The following is a 14,941-nucleotide window of genomic DNA, read 5'->3' as shown; positions in this document are numbered from 1 at the left end:
TAAAGCAACAGATTTCACACTTATTAGTTTGGGATAATGCGTATTTAAATAGTTGCTCCACAACTCTCTCTCCCAGACTCATTCTGAGTCTTACGAGGAAGGAGATGGCACGGAAGGAGTCAAAAGTAATTTAGTGGCAAAGGCACAAGGTGACACAACTTCTTTCCCACCTTTTCTCATTATGCCAACTAATTACATCTAATATTAATAGAGAGTGGTTTGGGTAGTGGAGGAGTACCATATTAGATTAAAAGCTAAGCTGCTGTAACAAGGAGATGGGAAGCAATATGGAGGCTTAAAGCAAAAAGGACTTTATTCCTCTGTCTCACAAGAGTTCCAATGTGGATGATCTGGGTAGGGTGAGCTGCTCTGCTCAACTTGGTCACTCAAACATCCAAGCTCCTACCCCTTGCTGCTCCATCTTTCCTTAGGCATCTTGTTACCTGTATGATTGAAGTTGGGTTCCTACCAAATCCAGTTGCCAGCCATCAGGAAGCAGATGGAGAACAGGGAGGAGGCATGCTCATATTTCAAGGGCAAGAACTTTGCCATATGAAAAAATGTAAGTAACTGGTCATCCACATATCCAGATACAACTTAGTTACAATGCAAAAGAGAAAAGGAAACATTGACAAGAAAATTAGCCATCTCCCCGACAAGAGCCTTTTAGAACCATTTGCTGCTACTTTTTTTTTTAAGAACACAAGCACAGATCATAAATGTGAAACGTGTTCCAAAATATTAAAACAGAGTCCAACATTCTAAACGTTTTCTATGTAATAAGTTTACATAGGTTAGCAGTTCTAAACTAGAGTGAAATAATACACTGGGACATCTTAAATGTTTGTGAAATGTATCATAAGGAATCTGTTAGTAATAATCTTCAATGTATTAAAAGTTGAAAAGAATTTATTTTTGAAAAATTAGAATCAATTCAAGATTATTCCTATAGCAATATTTCCTAAACTTCTATCATTCAATTAGTACTATCAGGATTTTCTAACTATATTATTATTGTAGCATATCTGCATTATTATGCATTATGGGATATATCTTTACTGTTATTTACTTAAATCTTTTGCTTTAAATGGGCTCACTTTTTGACTTAAATAAATGTATTTATGAAGGAAACTTTATGTCACTACTATAAATGGAAAACCAGTATCACTTGCCAAAATAGAAAATAAAATTTAAAATAAATAAAATTAATAAAAAATTAATAAAATAAAATTTAATTTAAATTTAAATAAATAAAATTACTACACAGTGTTGTTAAGTTTTACTTAGATACTGTTACTCACTAGAGACTGTTGCTAGCTGAGAACTCTGAGTCAGAGCTGGCTTTTGATCTGTTCAAAAGGGAGCTAGTAAAAGCTGAGATGTTTAAAGAAAGACTGGCAACAAATTGAGTCTTTCCCCTTGATGTAATCTAAGAATTGAAAGAGAATTTAAATAGGATTAAGTGGCTATGTGCGTCAATGTTATTTGATTCCTATCTATGAACTACCTAAAATCACTCTTTGAGAAACCTGGCCCTAAGGAAAATGCCACTTTTACTCATTTGCACATGGATATGTTTTGTGAGTGAGAGAGAGAGGTGTGAAGTTACAGTTAGCACACAGAAGTTCTATAATAATAATCCTGCCAATGCCATGGGTTGTGAACATCATCATTCATCTGTGTCCAGGAGTAAGAGGGGACAAGGACTTTCTGTCCTAATTCCAGCTATTGTCTCAGAACCATGAACTGGAAAAAAAAATGCCACAAAAGATTAGTCATTCATACCCATGGGCCTCATATATAAAACACCTTTCCCTCCCAAATGCCATTTGGATGAAGTTTGACTTCCTGACTTCACAGGGCTGTTTTCCACTACCAGATCTCCTTGACATGCTCTCTGGAATGTTTGTGTCAGATGCTGCCTCAAATGTTTTAATCAACCACACACTCCTCCCATGAAAAGAAGATGATTTGAATATCTGGTTGGCAAAACTAACCTATAATTATGCTGAGTATCTGACTGCCTTTGATATTCCTAAACTTATACCGCACTCTAGGAAAACATTTTCCTTTTAGAAACAGACAGTCATGAAGCATGAAAATAGTTGTGGCAGCCAGTCTGTCTCTTCAAGTGGCATCCAGCTATTGCTAGTCATCAGGGCTACAAAAGGAAAAGACTTCAACTCTCCAAAAAACTGGAGCAATGGAACACTATGGCCACAGATAGACTAGACAACGCAAGAGAAGTGTAGCAGGATATGCCACCCCAAAATATGTCACTTTGACATAAGGATTATTCTGAGCTGAAGGCAATTGAGAAGAAGAAGATACTAGAAAAGCTCTCTGATCTCCCTCTATTTGCCTAACAGTGGGACATAATTTGTAAAAGTGTCCCTTCTTCCCTATAAGGAGGGACAGGAGTAAATCACTGGAGACAACTCTAGGACCTTACCGGCCCAGACACCCATCAGAGGAAGCTACATAACAAACCTCCCTAAAAGCAGCCCTTATCTACCCTTAGTTCCTCTATATATTTGCTTTCCCACAATGTGTCACCCCTAGAAGCTCAAAGTCCTTTTTCTTTGTCTTGTCACTTCTCTACAAAATTATTATTCTTTGTTAAGATGCTACATAAGCTCAAGTTCTAATGATTCCCTTTGAGTTACTCATCACTGAGGGCTCCCATGCATGTGTGACATACATGTTAATAAACTTCTGTTTGTTTTTCTCTTGTTAATCTGTCTTCTGACAACCTAATTTACAGGGCCCCAGCCAATGAACCTAAGATGGGATAAAGAGAAAAGAATTTTTGTCCTCCCCTACACAGAGATACAAAGACTAGATGTACAATTTCTCAGGGATAGGGATCAAGATTTAACTTAAATATCTGGTTACCATAGTGAGACACCAATTTAAATGTGACATTGACATGCATTCAGAGATAACTGAGGAAACACTATTGATGATGAGGATAAAGGGATGTGTTCTAGCCATGTGTTATGTACATTATAAAGGTTGGTTCATTTGTTTCTCCCAAGTCTTTGAAGATTAGCAGAAGAATATGAGGATAACTTATTGCAATTTTTCTCCCTAGTGGTAAGCCAATCAGACACTCAGGGTCAGCAAACCACAGGTTCAGGAACTATCTCAATTTCAATCATCTATCATTTGCTCCCTAAACCATTTACTCTCAACTTGGAAGTGATGAGGTATAGTGAGGGAGTTTCTATACGGGAGCTATAACACACTCCTCCAAACCCCCAAGATTTTGATGTTCCTAAGTGTTCCCTTTCCACATCATTGAGAAGCATTGCCTTAGTAAATTACTGTTGCTAAGGGTAATCTAAAATATTCTTCAGGTAAATTCTGCAGGTAAGTTGAGAACCATTTCAATACCTCAATTATATAAATGGTCCCTGAAGATCTTATATTTCAGAGACTTGGGCTACATGTCTAAGACTGCTGCTTACAACTAGAAATAAGAGAGAAACCATTTTCAAACCATATTATGCTCTCTATCTTTCCCTGAGTACAGCCCAACTCTCCAAATTTTATGTCTCTCCATTCCCTCTAAAGTAATTTTCTTGGTGTCCCAGGGACATGTACAGGAGGACGTTTCAACATGTCTTCCACCTTGAGATATCTATGATCCTATAATATAATCAGAATAGAAAACATCATTAATATCTGTCAAGTAACTGAACACAAATATCTCAAAACTTTAAAGAATCCTATTACAGCCTTCCCAGTACTTCTCAAATGAGAAGAAATGGACCTTATCTGGGGAATTATTTTCAGCTGCAATTTTTAGCCACTATAAACCAGGCTCAAAATCCAGAGCGGTTGGATAAACATTCTTAATTTACATTTGGAAAAATATATTTAAATCTCTTCACACATGTGTATGTATTTATTGTGTATAACTAACTTATCTGATAACAGAAGGCTTACAGAATGCTAGCAGTGGGGAAGAGTTGTAAGTGGAAAAATGTTGCATTAGTCTGGTTCTTTAATTACAAGCTGTTTGCACTGTGGGTTGCTTATCGATGTATTTTTGTTTGTGTATATAGAGGTTGATCCTGGATATTTGCAAATAAACTTGTGAATAGGAATAGTAAAGATGGTTTTGTTATTCCTCCTAAAGGGAGTCTCATGATTTGAACCTTTTTCCAAAATCACAAAGATGTAAAAATTTCAGGGGTAGAGAGGAACTTATGCAATCCAATTATTTATTCAATTATTCTTCCTACAATATGCTTGACAAATAGTCATTCAACCCCCATCCAGGTGCTTTGAGTCAAAAGGAATTCCTGGAACAGTCTATGCATTTGCAGCAGATGACTAATGTTTTAGCTCTGCATCTTGCATTTCTTCTTCTTCCGAAGGATACACCTTGGTTTTCCTTTGGGGAATTGTCCTTCTGCATTTAATGTTGTCTTAATAGTACCGTCAGCTGAGGTGTCCTCTTCTCTGTTAGCCAAGGAGTGCTCATGTGATCCAAGCTATGACAATCCAAATCTACCTCCCAAGGATTTAAATTCTGAGTGTAAGGGGGTAAGAGAGAAAAATAGTTGGAACCAATTTATCCTAATGGCAGTATCTTGAAGAGCCTGGTTTCCTTAAAGAACAGGTTCTTCAACTGAAATTTCAGATCTGCGAGCACACAATACTTTTTCATAAATTTGATTTTTGCCTAAAACTAGGTAAAAATCAATTTATACTATTTTCAACCAAAAAACGTATTTGCTACCCTACTGGTCTTGTATTTATCCACCTGGAGAAATGTAGACAGGCATACTCCCTCTTTAATATTACAGTCTTTCACATGCATGACTAGTTAGCATGTTCTTCAATCAGTTTTATTTCCTTGTATGACTTTTTAAGAGGCCAACTCACCTTTCCTCAACTTCTGCTATGTGTCATATGTTTACTTTTTTGCCCTCATTCTCCCTTTTCTCCCCCACTGTCAGGTATTCCTGAAAATGTCTGAAATACAGGATGATAAATTCTTGCCCAATTTTTATTCCAGCACTTTTGCAATGGTTTGTAAAGGTTGTACAGGAAAAACTGTAAAACTATAAATACAATAACCAATGAGTTGACATATGGTGAGTGGAGGCTGGAATTCCCCATGCCACAAAATTTCACTGTTCTGCACATCCTTTTTTCACTCTTGGTGACTGAGGTATCTCAAGTTTCCTTGACTTGCTTACACCTTGACTTCCACTGTATACAATGTGGTGTTTCTGGCCTTCATCATCCTTGGGGCTTCAGCCATTGGCATTATTTTCCAAGACTCAAAGAAAATTCTTCCATTTCTGGCATAAATTCCATTGTATGTTTGGATACCTGAATTCCTTTGAAAATACATGGACAAATGGCTGGGAAGAAGGAAGAAAACTCATAACTTCTTTTTTTGCATCACATAATTGCTTTATTCCTTTACATATATCTTTCTCATTCTTGCTCTTGGAACAAGGTAAAGAGTACCTTCCGGCTTCCCCTGGAGTCTCTCTTCCCAGTCAATTTACAGACCCTTTCCATAGTACTTCCTATGAGGGGATGAGCTCATCCTCCCCTACAAGGAAGAAACCCACTACTGGTCAACTTGCTAACTTAGCATGACCTGACTCCGACTGGGTTTCAACACGACTTCAAGTCCTTTCACCTTTCTATCTGATCTTCTCCAAACATGCTCCAGCTGGTCTGTTCCTCTCAATTCCATAAATATGTACTGAGCCCCTACTAAGTGCCAGGGTCTCTGGGTAAAAAATCGAATTAGACCTGCATCCTGCCTCCAGGGCAGACGGACACATAAGCAACATGGCAATGAAAAGTGATGAATGTAACAGTACAACTGAGTCTGCGCAAGATGGCAGTGATTAAATCTGGTGAGCATGGGGTCAGGAAAAGTGTCATAGAAGACAAGAGGTGACCTTGAGCTGGCTTTGGAAAGATGAATAGGAATCTACCAGGCAGACAAGGGGGCATGCCACACACTTAAAAGGGAATGTGTCGCTTCAGGTGTGCAGAAAAAGGGGAATGATCACTTTCTTCTATCCTCTATAATTGCAGCCTATGATCATATTAGTCTTTTTGGCAGCCACAACACACAGCTGGCTGACAGAAGGCTAAAACCACATCTTTCTTGCATTGTTTTGCCATATCAATGCTCATCGTTCATGCCAGTGAGTCATTACTCTAAATCAAGGAAACAAAAGCAAGCCCTGAGCTTCTTTGTCTGTCCCTCCTTGATCACAGCTTCTTGGTTCTGGAAAACGCAGCCTCGTCTCTTCCACACTCAGTGTGAGAACCCCTCCTCCTTCACCAATTTCCCCTTCCACTCTCCCTCACATGACTCCTTCAGAGATGAAGTGTTCCGAGCTTTGCAGGAGGCAGAAATCATCTTTCGACAAGTTTTACAGTTTAGATGCAGTTTCTACCCAGGTGTTGTCCAGTGTTCTCTGAAACCATTCAAAAGAAAAGAAACCAAAAACATGTTTGCAAAAATCAAATTAAAGTCCAGCTCTGAGGGAGACGCAGCTATCTACACCCATACGAGCTTTCTGCCAAGAATGTTTTTAATGTAATAATTGCTCATCCATAAACCTATAATAATTGATATTTGCAATACGATAGCGCTTCTTAACAATTTTTTGTTTCCAATTTCTCTGCTTCTCTCCTCACCTCATCTGCCCAACAACCCCTTGTGTCAGTACATTCTTGGCTCTTAATGACCCTCTCAGCAGCTACTGATCAAAGTCAAATTTTAATTACAAGTCTAATTTTGGAAGTTTGCTTCCTTTTAATCTGAACTTTTAGAAGGTAGTCAAATGTGTGCTTGCAACAACTCACAGGAAAGACATCAAGATCTAGGACTAGTTAATTAGAGATGGCCAGCTAGTTTTGAACCTCATGCTTCCTACCAGTTTGTATCTACCAGGTGATTATACATATAAAATGTGAAATACATCACTAATGACTGCAGTATGACCTGGGAGATGGGAAGAGTGGAAACAAGATGCAATTGTGTGACCACAGAACTTTATCCTGATCATTTGAGAATGGCTACTTTTTCTCTAATACTCTTTTCCTTCTCCAGTTTGGTCTGAGCCTACACCAAGCTTTCTCTGCATCTCGGCACTGTTACCACTATCCCTTCAAGAATATCTTACTTCAGCCTTTGGAAATCTTAACGATTCTTACAAGACCACCTCAAAAACTCCATCTTCTGGGCTTCCCTGGTGGCGCAGTGGTTGAGAGTCCGCCTGCCGATGCAGGGGACATGGGTTCGTACCCTGGTCTGGGAAGATCCCACATGGTGCGGAGCAGCTGGGCCCGTGAGCCATGGCCGCTGAGCCTGTGCATCCGGAGCCTGTACTCCACAACGGGAGAGGCCACAACAGTGAGAGGCCCGCGTACCATTAAAAAAAAAACAAAAAACAAAAACTCCATCTTCTTTGCAGCTTTTTTGAGTCCTCTCAATAAAAATGACCTCCCTCTGGAAATCCCATAGCACTTTTTGTCATCATCAGTATCAAATAGTAAACACAATGATAACTTGCATTCATTGAGTGCACACTATATTGGTGCATAGGAAACATTACCCGACTGTATCGTGCCAACAATTCTATTGTGTACTATTTTCATCCCCATTTTCTAGATAAAGAAACGAGTCTCAGACATGTTAAAATGTGTTCAAAGTGAAATAACCATTTAGTGGTAGACTGAGAATTTGAATGCCAGGTCTACCATAGCAAATCACAAGGATTTATATTCCTCCTACACGCACAAAAATAATCATCATTAGAATGTAAGCTTGTGCAAGAAAGAAATTATATCTCATATTTCTTTGAATTTTCTAATGTTCACCAAGTTGTCATTTAATAAATATTTTGGATTGGATGACTCCCTCCTAGAACAAATACAAATATATTTAGAAACTTGTTCATGAGGGGGAATAAGTGACTTTTTAAAAATTATTTCTCTGCTTCCCAACATCTTTATAAATTTGGCACTTCAAAAAGACAACAAAGGTGATGTCTATACCCACCACAGCAAAGCTCTAACAGAAAGATAAAAGTACAGACTTATGCATCAATAGTGTCATTATTAGACAGTAGTTATTAAGGACCTAATATGTGGGCAATACCATGCTAAGTGCTGAAAAGGACATGAAGATGAACAAAATTGTTCTTGCCATCAAAGTAACTTACTATCCAGTTTAGGGGCGCAACAAAGAAGAACAGTATTTGCTTTGGCTAATCCAGATTGCCTTCTGAAAAGGTTAGATAATGATAAAAGCAGAGATTTTTTTCCTAGAGAGTATTTAAATGAATAAGTGGGTGACAGAGGTAGAACTCAATTGCTACGAGTAACAGAAGGAGAATTCCAGATAGACTCTGGACTGAGACAAGAAGGCAAAAGAGAAAAACTGTCAATAGCAACATTTTAGGAGGGAAAAAAAATGTGAGCTGTGAATTGCAAATTGTTTACTGGTGGGTACATAGTGTATAGCCCTCCTCTATGAAATCTTCAGTAGGGTCTACACTGATCACTCATAATCTTAGGTAAGTGAACTTTTCTGGGAAATAAAAAGATGCTCAATTTTACTGCTGTGTCAGAGCAATAGAGTCCAAGGACAGCATGAAGCCTGGAGGGGACCTGAGAGACTTACTAAAGCTAACAGTACAGGACAGCTGCTGTTCCAGATGATCACAGGATCTGCCCCCCACGCCCACTCCTCTGTATGGAAGTGCCTGTACTTACTCTCTTCTCCTTGGCTTTGGCTTCCTGCTCCTTTATCACAGGGCCAGTGCCCTGACCCTGGACCCCATTGTTCGAATGGGGAATTGGTGGAATTTCCTTTTAGCTTCTCGGGCTCTATACTGGGTTGAATAGTGTCCTCCAAATATTCGTATCCCAATCAGAACCTCAGAATGTGACCTGATTTGGAAACAAGTTTTTTTGCCCATGAAATCAAGTAAAAGTGAGGTCATACTGGATTAGGGTGGGCCCTAATCCAGTGACCGATGTCCTCTTAAGAAGAGAGAAATTTGGGTACAAACACTCAGGGAGAGCTCTGTTTAACAATGGAGGCAAAGATTGCAACGGTATGTCTACAAGCCAAGCAATGCCAAGATTGCCAGCAATCATCAGAAGGTAGGAGTAAGGCATTGAACAAATTCTCCCTCAGCATTTCCAGGAGGAACCAAACCTGCCAACACCTTGATTTTAGACTTCTGACTTACAGAACTGTAAGATAATAAATTCCTATTGTTGTAAGCCACCCACTTAGAGCAGCCCTAGGAAATAATATAGACCCTTAATTTCCTAACAGAGGTTCTGGCGACCTCCAATACTCAACAAGACAATCTTTCTCTGTCCCAGGCCTCAGACCAATTCTAGCCAGATCTACCCTGAAAAATGAGAGGATTCAGTGGAGATCCACACAGAACGAGTTTAGTTTTTTCTAAGATCCTGACAAGGAAAACCACAAGACATATTTTTTTCTATCACAACCCTTTCTGATTCTCTACATAATAACAGCTCAGGACTCTTCAGAGGTTTAGGGCTCTTGAGTGATAAAATCACTACAGGAACTCAATAGCCCAGTCAAGTTAACAGACAGTAAGTACAATGTGGCAAACTTCATTTATACTTGAAAACACAGATGATAGGACTGTCACTGTCCATGAACTCACATGTGCTCACTCCATACCCTGCAGACAGACAATAAATGCACACTGCCTAGAGTCAGGATGTTGCTCTGCCATGTGGGCATCTCCGTAAATGACCTAGTCCAAGAATTGTTATGTGAGATGAGCACAAGATAAATACTATGCTGCTCTGGTAAGTGACTCCACTCATCCATTTGACAAATATTTTTTTCTTTTCCATTATGGTTTATCACAGGATATTGAATATAGTTCCCTGTGCTATACCGTAGGACCTTGCTGTTTATCCATTCTGTATATAGTGGTTTTCATCTGCTAATCTCAAACTCCCAATCCATCCCTCCCTCACTCTCCCTACCTCTTGGCAACCACAGGTCTGTTCTCTATGTCTGTGACTCTGTTTCTGTTTTGTAGATAAGTTCACTTGTGTCATAGTTTAGATTCCACATGTAAGTGATATCATATGGTATTTGTCTTTCTCTTTCTGACTTAATTCCCTTAGTATGATGATCTCTGAGTCGATTCATGTTGCTGCAAATGGCATAATTTCATTGTTTTTTTCTTATGTCTGAGAAGTGTTCCATTGTATATATGTATACCACATCTTCTTTATCCATTCATCTGTCAATGGACATTTAGGTTGTTTCCATGTCTTTACTGCTGCTATGAACATAGGGGTGCATGTGTCTTTTTGAATTATAGTTTTCTCTGGATATATGCCCAGGAATGAGGTTGCAGGATCATATATATGGTAGCTCTGTTTTTAGTTTTTTGAGGAACCTCAATACTGTTTTCCATAGTGGCTGCACCAATTTACATTCCCACCAACAGTGTAGTAAGGTTCCCTTTTCTCCACACCCTCTCCAGCATTTGTTATTTGTAGACTCTTTAATGATGGACATTCTGACCAGTGTGAGGTGGTACCTCATTATAGTTTTGATTTGCATTTCTCTAATAATTAGTGATGGTGAGCACTTTTTCATGTGCCTATTGGCCATCTGTATGACAAATATTTTTAAGTGCATTGTTTTGGGGACTTAATTCTTTTTTAAAAAAAGACTTGGGACTCAAGGTATGGTTATGAAGGAAGAGACACAAACACTCATTTATAACACATGGAGATAAATGCTAGGGCATGGGCTTTGGGAATTCTTAGACTTCACTGAAGTTTCACGTATTTAGGAATGAGATGAAGGCGGTTTTTACACAAACTTGTATTGTCAGGTTTAATTGTTTATTTGGTGGGTGAGTCTAGCTAACTGCCCAACATCAGCAACTCAATACAGGTTTACTGTTCTCTATTCATCTTGTGCACACAGTTACTCTAGTGAGTGATAAAACCTTTGTTTCTTTGAGATAGAACTTTGGTGTGAGCTGAAAAGGCATACAACTTGCCTTGTGTTTCTAAAGATTCCAAAACATCTACAGACATGGAATTTAAGAGAAACCAAGTAACTTATTCAATATTGTCATTGTAGAAACTGAAGATTTTAAAAGACACCATGAGGGACCACAGATAAATGGCAAAGGTCCACTTTAGTGAAAAAGAGAGAGAGAGAAAGAGAGCCTTTGAGTACAATTAAGTAATGAAAGTCTGATGCTCCTTTGTTTTGGGGTAAGAAGTCTGTAAAAGGTTTGGAAGAGAATCTCCATCCTCCTGTCCTTGTATTCTCATGAGAAAAATTCAATTAGAGTGAAAATGCTGGTCTCTCTTTCCTGTTCTTTTGGATCCTTCAGAAGAAGGACAGACAGGGGATTCATAAATTAGGCAAAGACACTAGGCAAGTGTGGCTTAGTCCTTTCTGTCCTCTGTTTTTCAGAACTGTTTATCTTTAAGACGCACTTCTGCAAGAAAGCAGATCCTGGTGAGGCAGAGCAAGACAGCAACTGCCCCCTTTGCCTTCCACTCAGTGGGTGACTATAATTCAGTAAAAGCAAGTCTTAGGAATTCAGTTGAGGTACAGACACCCAAGCTGCACCACCAATCAGCTTTATCAGTCACAAAGCTGATCCAGATTCTAACTCCTGCATTTCCTTCTCTGTTGGCTCCAAACTCAGGGAGGAAAATATCAGGTGTGATTTACCAACGCCTCAGACAGTCACTCCTTACTGACTCGCTTCTGCACTATCCACTGCGATTGCTCCATGCTTCTCCTTATCTCCTTAACTCTGCAGCCCTCCCTGCCAGGTTTCCATTACGAAACGTTTTTAGGCTCTTTTTAATGCTGGGGAACTGTGTCCACCCACGTGGGCTCCCCTCTTCCACGGAACACCGTGGCTTGTCATGAGTGTGACTCTGTGGCAGTTTTCATCCTGCCTTGAGTTGTAGTTTTAGAATTTATTTGATCTGCCCTGCTAAACTCTACCCACACACCACCATGCCATCGACTCCAACCTCATCCCCTTCCTCACATGACTGAGCTTCAAGTTCAGGGATGATGGGGGACTCAGATCATCTTCACAGTTCCTACGGCACCTGTGACAAGGTTTGTCAAAAGGGAGCACGTTTCATTAAGAATCTTTATTCTGACACCCCTGTGCCCTGCCTCCCCAATTTCAAGGTACAAATATCATCACATATCCAATCAACTATTCAAATATCCCTGTGCCTATATTAGCAGTGAGTCCGGGGGTCTCCTCTGGAGGCTCTCTTCCACCACAGGCTTCAGTTTAGAGGGATGCACTCATCTGAAGATGTGGGTCAGTTCTGCTTCCAAATGGCAGTGAAATGCAGGATCATGCCAGTCACATGGCAACACCTAGGCATCAGATGATTCCGTCACTCACCCGTCCTCTTTCCTTGTGGAAAATGTGGTCTCTCTGGGGACCTTGGGGCTCTTTTCTGCCAGTCAGTTGAGACTATCTCGATCCATCAATGCGATTCTAGTTGCAATCTGCTCTTCTAGGAGATACCTTGGCCCCTATGCAAACTTGCCGCCCCACACTTGCCTGATCAGCTCTGCATTAGGAGGGGGTAGCCTTGGTCAGGACTCAAAATATTCAGTCCCACACAAATGCATCCACATTCATCTCACAGCTGCAAAACTAACTCTTCCCTGAAAATACAATGATGCTCTAAGCTCACAAGCTGGGTCCACCTAACAAAGCAGTTCACAGCCCCTACAGCTACAATCTAAAGTTAAGTAAAATAAATTTTCCCTCACAGGCACATCACCAAAATTACTTATGCCAGAAAATATGTGTATGTGTCTGTCTGTTTGTTTGTCAATGCAGAATTTAGAATTTTTTTTAATACAAATGCCTTTAGGAAGGATATATACACTCTTGTTCGCCATGGGATTAGTTACACCCCTGGGGCTGTGGGGATACACACACACACACACACACACACACATACACACACAGGAGGCCACATGAGCTGAGAGAAAGCATAACCTTCACAATACTTGTATGTTTCTGCTATTGATCCTGGAGCTCTTTTTAGCAAACTTGTCCTCTGAACAACCACAGGTAAAAGGGTGGAAATTGAAGCTTATCTGCATAGGAAGAGAAGATGGCCCTACGATCACAAATAGGACCAAGGCTTTTCCCAGTCATGCATGTTATTGTGATGGTCAGATTGTCTGTTGGATAGTTTAAAATTCTACTCCATGGAATGTATTGAAGTCAGTCAGTCACTGTCCTGGGGGCGGGCGTGGGCACAAGGGCCATCTGCAAGGGATGCGTGGCCTGAGGGTTGATGAATGGGAGCCAGGATCCCCCCACCACCACCTTCTTCTTCGGTGAAGGAAGCTCTGTTTTCCTCTGTTTTACCCAGTGGTGATCCCACCAGGAGAAAATGAAGCAGATGAGAAAACCACTGGGATCAGTTAAAATAATTTTTTTAAAAGCACTCTCTTTAGAAAACCCTACACTTCATTTATTTTGCTTAAGTGAAGTTGAAGAGTAGTGATCCTCAACATTAGATGTGCATTAAAATCATCTGGGGAGATTTTTAAAAATACTGATGCCTAGGTTCAACCTCCAGAGATTCTGATTTTTAACTCATCTGGGCTGTGACCTTAACACTGAGGTTTTTTAAAGCTCCCAACAGATTCCAATGTGCAGCCAGGATTAAGAACACCTGCAGGAGAGGGAAAAGAACAGATTTTGGAGCTAAGGAGATAGAGTGGACTCCTGACTCATTTCTGTCTATAACATAAGCTTATTATACAAACTCTCAGATCCTCCATTTTATGCATTGATATATTTATGTATGTGTATGTTATTATTCACTTATACCTTTTTTATCCTCAAAATAGCTGCAGGTGCCTTAAAGAAATGCATGTAGTATAGCAAGGCGCTTTGGGAAAAGAAAAATGAAGCAAGAGTAGAATATTCCCTAATGGTTGTCAGATAGACCTCTACACTTCCTAGAGCTTCTTAGCAGTGAGGATAAGTAAAGAGGGACACACAACCATTTGCAAAATATACAGCTCCCATAAGCCACCGACTGCTCAGTGAATCACTAGCAACAGGGTTTTGTTCTGGGGTTCTCCAAAGGGATCACTGTGTGATGTGATAAACAAAATCCTTAAAGCCACAGTAAGAATAATAAGGAGCCCTACAGGGTGGCCCCTTTGTTTCCTACCTACACCTATAAAATGGAGACCATGACAGAGATTGCTAGTACCTGCCCCATAACCAGTGTCTCCTTCCTTACTTCTTAGCAAAAGAACCGTGGTTTTTGGAGGCAGTGATGTACCCAGGTATGGAGGAAGAGGGGGAGGAGGAGGCCAAGAACAAGAACAGGAACAGGAATAGGATGAAAAGGAGAAAAAAGAAGGGGAAGAAAAGGAGAAGAAGAATGAGAGGAAAAGGAGGAGCCCTATATCTTCCCCATTTGCTTGCAGATGGTGTTGGTCAATGGGAAGTAAGTAGAAGTCCTTAAAGACAAGCTAATCAAGGATATCTCTTTAAAGGGAGATGCCCTAGGTGGGAAAAGTGCTCTTGTTCTTTTTCCTTTCCATTTATAACAGGGTGTGATGGCTGGACTGCAGCAACCACCTCAGGACTACTAGGAAAAGCAGAAAGAATTGCAGAACTCTTGGTCTTGAACTATGAGCTCGCAAACTCTAGTCAGTGACACCTGGACTCCTGATGACATTAAGCCTTTGTTGTTGCCACCATTATAGTCAGGTCTCACCAACTTGCAGCCAAACTCAATTCTTAACTAACATAGGGACAATTATATCTTAAGGACTTGTGAGACTTGAAATGAACATGAGCAGAATTTCTGGAATTTCTTTGTGCTAATTATGTTA

The 14,941-nt window shown here is 40.0% G+C and overlaps 1 protein-coding gene across 25 annotated transcripts in view; it reads right to left on the bottom strand.

Annotated features, from left to right (window-relative positions):
• The window catches only part of LOC307185656 (cytosolic beta-glucosidase-like), a 488,042-nt gene that overhangs the window by 206,615 nt on the left and 266,486 nt on the right, over positions 1–14,941 (bottom strand). For 2 of the 25 annotated variants that reach the window (XM_079920034.1, XM_079920046.1), the window contains exon 8: positions 13,085–13,174. The exons of the other annotated variants lie outside the window; for them this stretch is intronic. The gene's annotated coding sequence lies outside the window, so the exon portion shown is untranslated. The remainder of the gene's footprint in view (positions 1–13,084; positions 13,175–14,941) is intronic. 25 annotated transcript variants of the gene reach the window in all.

This window comes from Stenella coeruleoalba (genome assembly GCF_951394435.1).
Source record: "Stenella coeruleoalba genome assembly, chromosome: 4".
Lineage (NCBI taxonomy): Eukaryota > Metazoa > Chordata > Mammalia > Artiodactyla > Delphinidae > Stenella > Stenella coeruleoalba.
Note: the sequence above shows the minus strand (reverse complement) of the source record. Positions and strands in the feature narration are given on the sequence as shown.